Here is an 8,670-nt window from a genome sequence, read left to right as displayed (position 1 = left end):
CAACAATGTCCTCAGCGATCCCCCATAGAGCTATGCATCTAGCTTAACTAATCTAGACTTAGTTAACTAACTCTATTTACTAACTTAGTTAACTAACCTAGTTAACATAACTAAGCCTCTTTGGGGCTTAACTGAATTGAGGAGATGGGACTGAAATTTCATACCCCCATGGGTCAATTATTGGCTATAAGTTGTCTCTTGGGCAGGGAAATTTCTTTAGCCAAGTCAAGCACCCAAAGGAGCTAAAAGCTGAGAGCCATCTTCTAGGTGCATTCCCAGCAGGAAGAAGAATTTGTTCTTCGGCCCTAAGGGAAGATCTGGGGAAGTACATCCTGGTATCCAGCACACTCCATGCCTTGCTCAGCTCAGATCCATTTCTTCACATTGCTCTGGGAGCAACTCTGACACTCCCCCAGGGGAAACTTAGGAGAGGAATTTAGTTAAATAAACTATAGCCCCAATCTGCAGCTGGTCTCAGGGCTGTAACTGAATTTTCCATCTCTACAACTGGTTCTGGGTTCCCTTTCCCCTTTGCTAGCATATCGGTTAGTCTCACTGGTTTTGCTGGTGGCATGACAGAGACCCTCACAAGTGAATAGTCACCATGCCTGTCCCAGGCCAAGGTGGATGAACTTCTCCAGTTACCATAAAAGTTGGAAGGAAGTTCAGAGAGGTAGATCACCTGAATGCCATATTCCTCCTTCCTCTCCTTGTATAGTAGCATCCCTACTTCTTCCTCATGATTAGGACCAGTTACCCCTGCCAAGATGATGACTCCTCCTCTTACCTGCTGATCCATTGGCACAAGCAGCCTGAAATGTGCAGATAGCAGCCACAGCTTCTAGTTCAATGGAACTACTGCTTTGTCCCCTGACAGAAGTGTTCATGCTCCTCTTTAGGAGCTAGGATCTCTCAGCCATAAAGCCCAGAATTCTGGAGATAAGAAGCATGAATGTCTATGCTATGCTGTTGGGTCCATGTACAGCCTCCATCTTGGCCACCATGCCTACTTTATTCATGCCCCATTGGACCAACACTGGAGGAGCTGATGACAGAGGCTGGCTGATGTCATCTGGCCAAGTTGCTTTGTCTGCTTGGTTGTTTAGTGCCTCTTCCACACTGAATGCCCTCTGTGAGCTTTATCATGAAAAACAAAGGTCTCCTCCCTTGTTCCCTACTCCCATATGTCTATCCACATGAATCTATGCCAGACAACCTTGTTTCTGACCTTCCCATCTTTCTCCTTCACCACTGATCTAGAGTCTGAATGTCTTCTAACCTTGAGGCCACTTGTGCTTCTACATAAAGATGTACCCTAGAAGCCCTATTCATTGGGAGAATTTTCCATCACCATTTCTCTCAAGGCCACCCTGAGGAGGACGTAGTGCAATCACTGTGATTTTCAGTTTAAACATACCAAGTCAAGCCATGCACAAACCAAACTCAAGAGTTTTTCCTTTTCTATCAGCTGGTCACGGTCTATATAGTCACAGAAGTGGGCTAAGGGGGTGGTGCCTGGGAAGCTCAGGGTAGCTCAGGAATTTAAGCATCTGCCTTTGGCCCAGATCTCAGGATCCTAGAATGGAGTCTGAGTCAGCTCTCTGTTCAGCAAGGAGTCTGCTCAGCTGGGAGTCTGGTTCATCCTCTCCCTCTTTCCCTCCCACTCTGTCCTTCTGGACCTCCCCTCTCCAGCTTGTGCACTCCCTTTCTCTTTCTCTCTCTTTCTTCTTCTCAAACAAATAAATAAAGTCTTTAAAAAAAAAAAAAAAAAAGGAGCTGGGGGGATGGCACTGGTGCAACCATGGTAAACGACCTGGGGCTCTGGATTCCCTTTCTCTGCAGTTTGCTTGTGCCCTCTGCTCCTATTCATGCTCAATCCTGGATGTAGCAATTTCATTTTACTATAGACTGTTATTAGGCCTTCTCAACCTTAGGAGTCTGACTGAATTCAGTCCACTATGGGTACTTCTGGCCATATGGTCACTTGATGTACTGTCATGACCAAGAATAAAATCTCTATTAGACCCCACAAGTTATTTTTCAGAAGGTATATCATTCTCACTGCAGATGGCAATACCCAAGGCATTGCCTTGTTCTAGAAATCTAAGGGTCTATATTGTCATTCTCCTACTGGGTTTGCTCTAAACTCCACAAACATCTTTTTCTACCACTGATATCTCCAATACCATAGGGCCTACTTGGTCATATGGCCTAAACCTGTACCTGTTCTGAGCACCAGTAAAAGCTGGAAGCCTTCCATGTCATCTACTGTATGAACTAGTGCGGTACTCTTAGATACAGAATATGCTGCCTCCAGAACCAGAGGAAGCTTACCAAGAGTTGTATGGTGTTTTTTCTTCTTTGTGGTGGGAGGTATAGGATGCAATCATTTGTTCTTTACTTTTGAAGGGATATCCTGGCATGTCTCAGAGAAGTAACCTCTAAATATGTTACTGGTATGGTGGGTACCTGAATCTTTATAGAATTTATCTCCCACCCTCTGAAGTGTATGCATTTTACCAAAGTAAGACATATGCAACCTAATTAGCATGATATTATTGATACCGTAGACCAAAGTAATATTCTATAGCATGTCCGGATAATTCAGACTATTTTATAACAGAGGGCAAGAGAATTAACATGGCCTTGGGGCAAAACCACAAGTGGATATTCTTGTCCTTTCAATACAAGCTGTTTCTGATCCTCTTTTCCAATAGAGATGAAAAAGAAAGCAATAACCAGAGGAATGACTACATGTCATATACCTCAGATTATGCTAATTTGTTCAACAAAGAAGTTGTAGTTGGGGCCAGTAGTTGGTTAAGTTTACAGTGGTCCACTATTATCTTTCCGGATTGATCTGCTATGTTCAGGAGTTGGGTTGGTCTATTAGTTGTGATATGGTTGGGACCACCATCTGCTATATTTTAAGACTGGTACTAATACCTGCTGTTATCCCCAGAATGCAATATTATTTCTGGTTTTCTCTCTTGTCAGTTCACAGGGTAGAAAGAGGCCATTTCAGGAGTTTCCATTTGAACTTTACTATATCTCCTACCCCACAGGCCAAGAATCCAATGTGGAGGTTGTGCCAACTACTAAGTACATCTACTCTAATTGTACGTGGAGGGACTAGAGAAATAATAATCAGGTGGATCCACAGATTCAGGGAATTCACTGTGAGCCATACCCAATCCAGAACTCCACTTATTATTAGCTTTCATATACCCCCACTATCAAAGAGGGTTCAGAATAATGCTCTAGGTCTCCAAGTATCAGTGTCAGCTCTGTGTTCAACAGTCTTTGGAAAAGTTTGAGCATTCCACTTTTCCCAGTGCAAAGTTATCAGAGTAAGTGGCCATTGTCCCTTTGGGGAAGGACTGAGGAATTCATTTCTGAACACACAGAGGTGTTTCAGGATCCTTCCTCCTGGAGGCCTCCTTCAGTGATAGGTTCTTGGTTCAAAATTGAATCATGTCCAGAAATTGGGTAAGGGATCATGTATTTTTATTGAAATGATGGCTCCTGGTCATTCATCCATGTTTCCTTTAGAGTAGCACTCTATGGGCTGCACAATTCTTTTGCGCCTAAGGACATTGAGCTCTGTAACAATCTCTACAATGACCTGTGGGTCAGGTGGCCTGCTTGGATGCCCATTTGACCTTGCTGCTCATTACAATAATTTTCCACACCTGGCTTCTGACAGTAAAGCATTGCCAACAGCCTCTATTATTTTGGATTTTTTTGATCCCTGATATCTGTGAACACAGTTCTATAATGTTATCTCCTGTTGTCAGGCCTGGAACATAGAACACAAACACCACTGAGCTTCTTAATAAGGCACCGGCATTCTTTATTGCTCTGGGCAATGGTGTGTCCTCCTGGCCCTTCCATAGAACATAATCATTGTGTGGATTTTATACCCTTAAGTAGTATATCCACTCTCATGTGTCCCCTTCTCTGAACCTTTTAATTCCTTCTTCCACCATCTGCCACAGAAATTCTGTCATTTCTGCTTCAATTAGTGTAGACCATCACTTTTCCCAAAGTTCTAAGAGCCATCCTAGCCATGTGTTTGTACTATTTGCTGAGGTCCTTCCAATGTGTCAAATCCTGTATCTCAGGAGAGTGCTCTGCTGTTGATAAACTCCCTTTTATCAAATGTATTTTCTGCCCTTCTCAGTCCTGCACCCTCAGCATCTAGCACTCTCCTGGATCTTATTGGTACAAGTAGGCTAGGTCTTGCACTTCCCTCTCTGGACCAGATCAGCATGTCCTCACCTGTGTTCTGTTGTGATTAGCCCTAGTCATTGATTTAATGAAAAGAAAAGGAAGGGAAGGAAGAAATGCATGTTGTCTTACAGTTTCCCTTCTGTCTCTGTGTCATCTTCAGGAAAATGGGAAGCACCACTCCATAATAAGAGATGATTTAGGCCACCTGTGCAGGTTCAGACAGCTCAGGTAATTCTCGGGATTCAAGATATTTGGATGCATCAATCTAGGTGTCCCAAGCCCATGTGTCAGGGCCCCATTTCTTCCCAACCAAGATCTGAACCTTGAAATAGCAGACCAGCCTTAGCGTGGGATTTCAATACATTCTTAGAGCTTAATTACTCTTAAAATTAGATCCTGGGCCAGACCCTCACCATTCTCTCCTACTGAAGGAGATGAAAACCTCTTTGTATGCTACCAAGGAGGCCCTTTGAATTGCATACTTAGATTTTAACGACCATTTAATGACTCTTAAATTTTGGTTCTGTTTCCAGAGTAAAGTTTAGTTACTAGCTGCCAAATTCCACTATCCTTAAAGTTACCATTTCCCCCTTATTTCTGAAAAGCCTAATACATTGCATGAGCCATCACACTTTCTTCCATCGGTACATCAACCCAGTCCACCACTGGTAAGAGTTTCAGTGGTGCTACCACACTAAATTAGGGGCTATCTGTGCCCCATGTCCACCAGTGATGAGGGTTCTTATTACCACCAGGCAGCATGTAAACTGGACCCAAATTCCCACCCAGTGACTGCTTTCTTCCATGTCTTCTGGTGCCAGCTATCACAGGTCAGATTTCCCCCAGAAGCAAACTTGAGACATGTTAACATGCAGGGCATTTATTATGGCTTACTCTTAAAACCAACACTTACAAAAATAGAGAAAGGAAGCAGAATTGGACAAAGGGAGAATTTGAGTTGTGATCCAATCCTAAGTCATCCCACAGGGAGTTCTGAAGCTGGGACAAATCTTCAGAGTTGTCCCCCAGTTGGAACAAGGAATGGAGTCTCTACTCGCACACGGATCAGTCAGCCCCTTGAAGGAGAAATGACCTCGGGTGAGGCATTTTTCTTTATCATCATCATTTCATCTCAACAAAAGCTGATGAGGGCTGACAGCTGCAAGCCACCTTCCGGTTGCACTCCCAGCAACTGGGAGGTGTGGGGGACATTTCTGGAGGAAGACCTGTGCAGTGGACACCACAGCACCCACCACAGAGGAAATGGTGAAAAGTGGGAACATTAAGAAATTACAGTCACCAATAGATAATGACATATGTTGGCTACTCACAAGGAAGGAGGTTTTGAAACAAAAGATGAGATAAAAATAATTTCTTCATGGATGGACCTCAAGGGCATTACACTAGGTGAAATAAGTGAGAAAAAGACAAATACTGTATGATTTCTCTTATATGCGGAATTTTCTAAAAACAAAACAAACAAACAAACAAAAAAACCCAAGCTCATAGCTACTGAGAACAGATCGCTGGTTGCCAGAGACAGGGTGGGGTGAATTAGTTTAAATAAAATGAAAAAAAAAATCAAAATAAAAAACAATAATTTCTTCATGATCATTTCAACAATTCCCAGTGGCTTGCCATAAGGCACATATATGTCATTGACATATTCAGCATTACCCATTGCCTCAACCCATATGGATATGTGAAGGATAAGATATCTGGATTTTTTTCTTTAAAGAAAAAAATCATGTGCTCAAAAATACAAATAATGATAATAATTTTTTTTATTCATTGCCAGCATTTAATGGCTTTCCTCACTATGAGAAAGCAAAACCTACTATATGTATTATTTCATATATTTAAACACACACCAGAATGAGACAATAAGACATAAATAAATACTTTCTAGAGCCAAATGGAAGCCAAGAATAGACTAGGAATCTGTTTGCCATTATCTCCTGGTTTACAGCATCCCCTGTCCCACATTTAAGTGTGATAAGCTCATCCACTGAGCTTCTGACAAACAGATGAGGTCTTCAGAGAACACTCTCACCATAATTTCTGGATCTGTGTAAGACTAAGATATCCAGAAGCAAATATATATTTGCTTTTCCCCAAATCTTCTAATTGAGATATGATTTCCTAATTTAACAAAATAGGGAAAAATTAAAAATATTTTAAAAAGAAATAAGAAAAGATAAAAGAAGCAAAAAAAAAAAAAAAAAAAAAAAAAGTAACCTGTATAGCCCAGACTGATGAACTGATGATTCAAATGGTTGATACAAACAGATTATGAATGTCTTAATGAAAGATTGCCAGTATCTTTCTCTGTCTTATTTTACTTTGTATGATACCCTCTGGGTCCATCGATGATGTCACAAATTTTACCCTGTTCTATTATCCTCATTGCCATTATCATGTACATTTGTCTACTTGTTTGTTGCATGTCTTCCTGATTGAAACAAGCTCACTGAGTTGTTTTTTCACCCCTGTATCCCCACTACCTAGAACAATGCCAGGCACAAAGCACACACCTACTAAACATTTGCTGAATAACTCAATGACTGATGCTTTGACTTATCCATAAGTTTCATATTCATATTATGTGAAATAATATCCTGGAGAAGGAGTCCTAAGATGAAAGTCCATAGACCCAACACACTGGTGACTGGCAAAGTCATCTTCCACCTTTATTTCCCCAGTGCTTCCAGGGGTAATGACAGGAGGGCAGCCAGCAAAAGAAAAAAGGACCTGGAGCGGGCACAGCTGGGAACTTGTGTCAATCTTATTATGCTTTGTGCTGACTTCTTATTTCAATAACCTCTTCCCCAATACCTTGCTGACCCAGCCTAAATCATCCCTTTGTATAATACAGTACATATCTGACGCCCATGTTCTGCTTTCCTTCTGTTCATATAGTTCCATTTATTTTTAAACTTACTTAGGCATTTTCAGCAATCTTTTCATGTTCCTCCACACATATTTTCTAAAAAGCCAGCTGTGCAATTCAGACCATCCCTGGAGATTATTGACCAGGTTGGATTTGCATTTATGAGAACATAACTGAAGCTGACATAGCCTTTACCAGAATTGATAGCTCTTGGAACAATTTGCCTTCACAGCATTTTACAAACAGCTTCATAATACATCTAAGGGCAAGGCAGGTTTTAATTAGTGTCACTAATAGCTAAGTATTCTGAGGTGAAATCATTAAGTGGCTGGACCAATAGGAGCAAGGAATGGAAGGTGAACTTGAAGTCTGTGCAAGTTTGAGGTGGTAGAAGTTTCCACCTGTCTTTGGGGTGATGTCAGGGAGCTGTTCACTTTGCTGAGATGACTCTGATCTCAGTCCTGATCAGGAATTACTGATGAAAAACTTGGTTTTATAGGTGCAATATCACTTTGAAACACCCTTCTCTCCTTAGTTTCTCCTCTCATTTAATTGTGGTTGCTCTATTTTATAAGCAAAGCAGTTGCCTGTGTGGAGAAGTGGTACACCATTCAGATTCACGGTTTACAGTTTGCTAAATGTAAGCCTACCTAATCCTTTCATATCATTGGATTACTTTACCCAAGCAAATTTTCCCAGCTTTCATCATGAGAATGGGCTCACTGCCAAGAAACCACTCATCCCAGCTCAGTTCCACCTGGCCATTCCGAGATTGTCAACTCCTCCATCTTCGGCCATTAAAAGGGCTTTCAGACTGAATATTTGTACAGCCATTTCTGAGAGCCAAACACAAAATCTTTGTTCCAAAGAGTCACTAATCTCTATGCAGAATTCTGATCTGGATTATTATCAGGAAAAGAGAGATAAAGAGAGCCTTTGATCACTGGGTCAGTTTCCTCTTAATATCATCTAATTAGATCAAAATCAACTTATTTAAAGTTTAAATAACAACCACAGTCAGATCAGACAATTTAGAGAAGATGATATACCTATTAGAATTAGTGCTCTCTATAGGTGGCTATACTCAGAAGGTAGGTTAAGAAAGCCATCCTAAAATTCCTAAATGCCCCATTAATGCTACATTGATTAAAGTTTTAATGGTTGTTTTTTCTTTTCTTTTTTTTTTTTTTTTAATTCATGGTTATTTGCTGCCTAATTTCCTCCACAGGTCCAGAGAAGGGGACCTTCTTGGGTTTCAAAGGGAAAGCGATCTTTGTGACTGTGAAACCAAACAAGGGGTTTGATTCACACACTCCTCTGTCAATCACATCTGAAACTCTGAGCATGTGTAACTCTCACAGAGCCACACAATAGCACCTTGCTATTCAATCACTGATTTTGTTCCGTCCTCAGATAAACTTCAACAGCAGTAAGCAAGCAATTGGCAGGGGGAGGTGTAGAGAAAGAGCTCTTCTTCCATTCAGGTACCTTGATTCACGGGATTTTAGGACCTAACGGCTGTGTTCACCGCATAGGCAAACACCCAG

This window comes from Mustela nivalis (genome assembly GCF_964662115.1).
Source record: "Mustela nivalis genome assembly, chromosome: 11".
NCBI classification, from domain to species: Eukaryota; Metazoa; Chordata; class Mammalia; order Carnivora; family Mustelidae; genus Mustela; species Mustela nivalis.
This window is presented reverse-complemented; position numbering follows the sequence as displayed.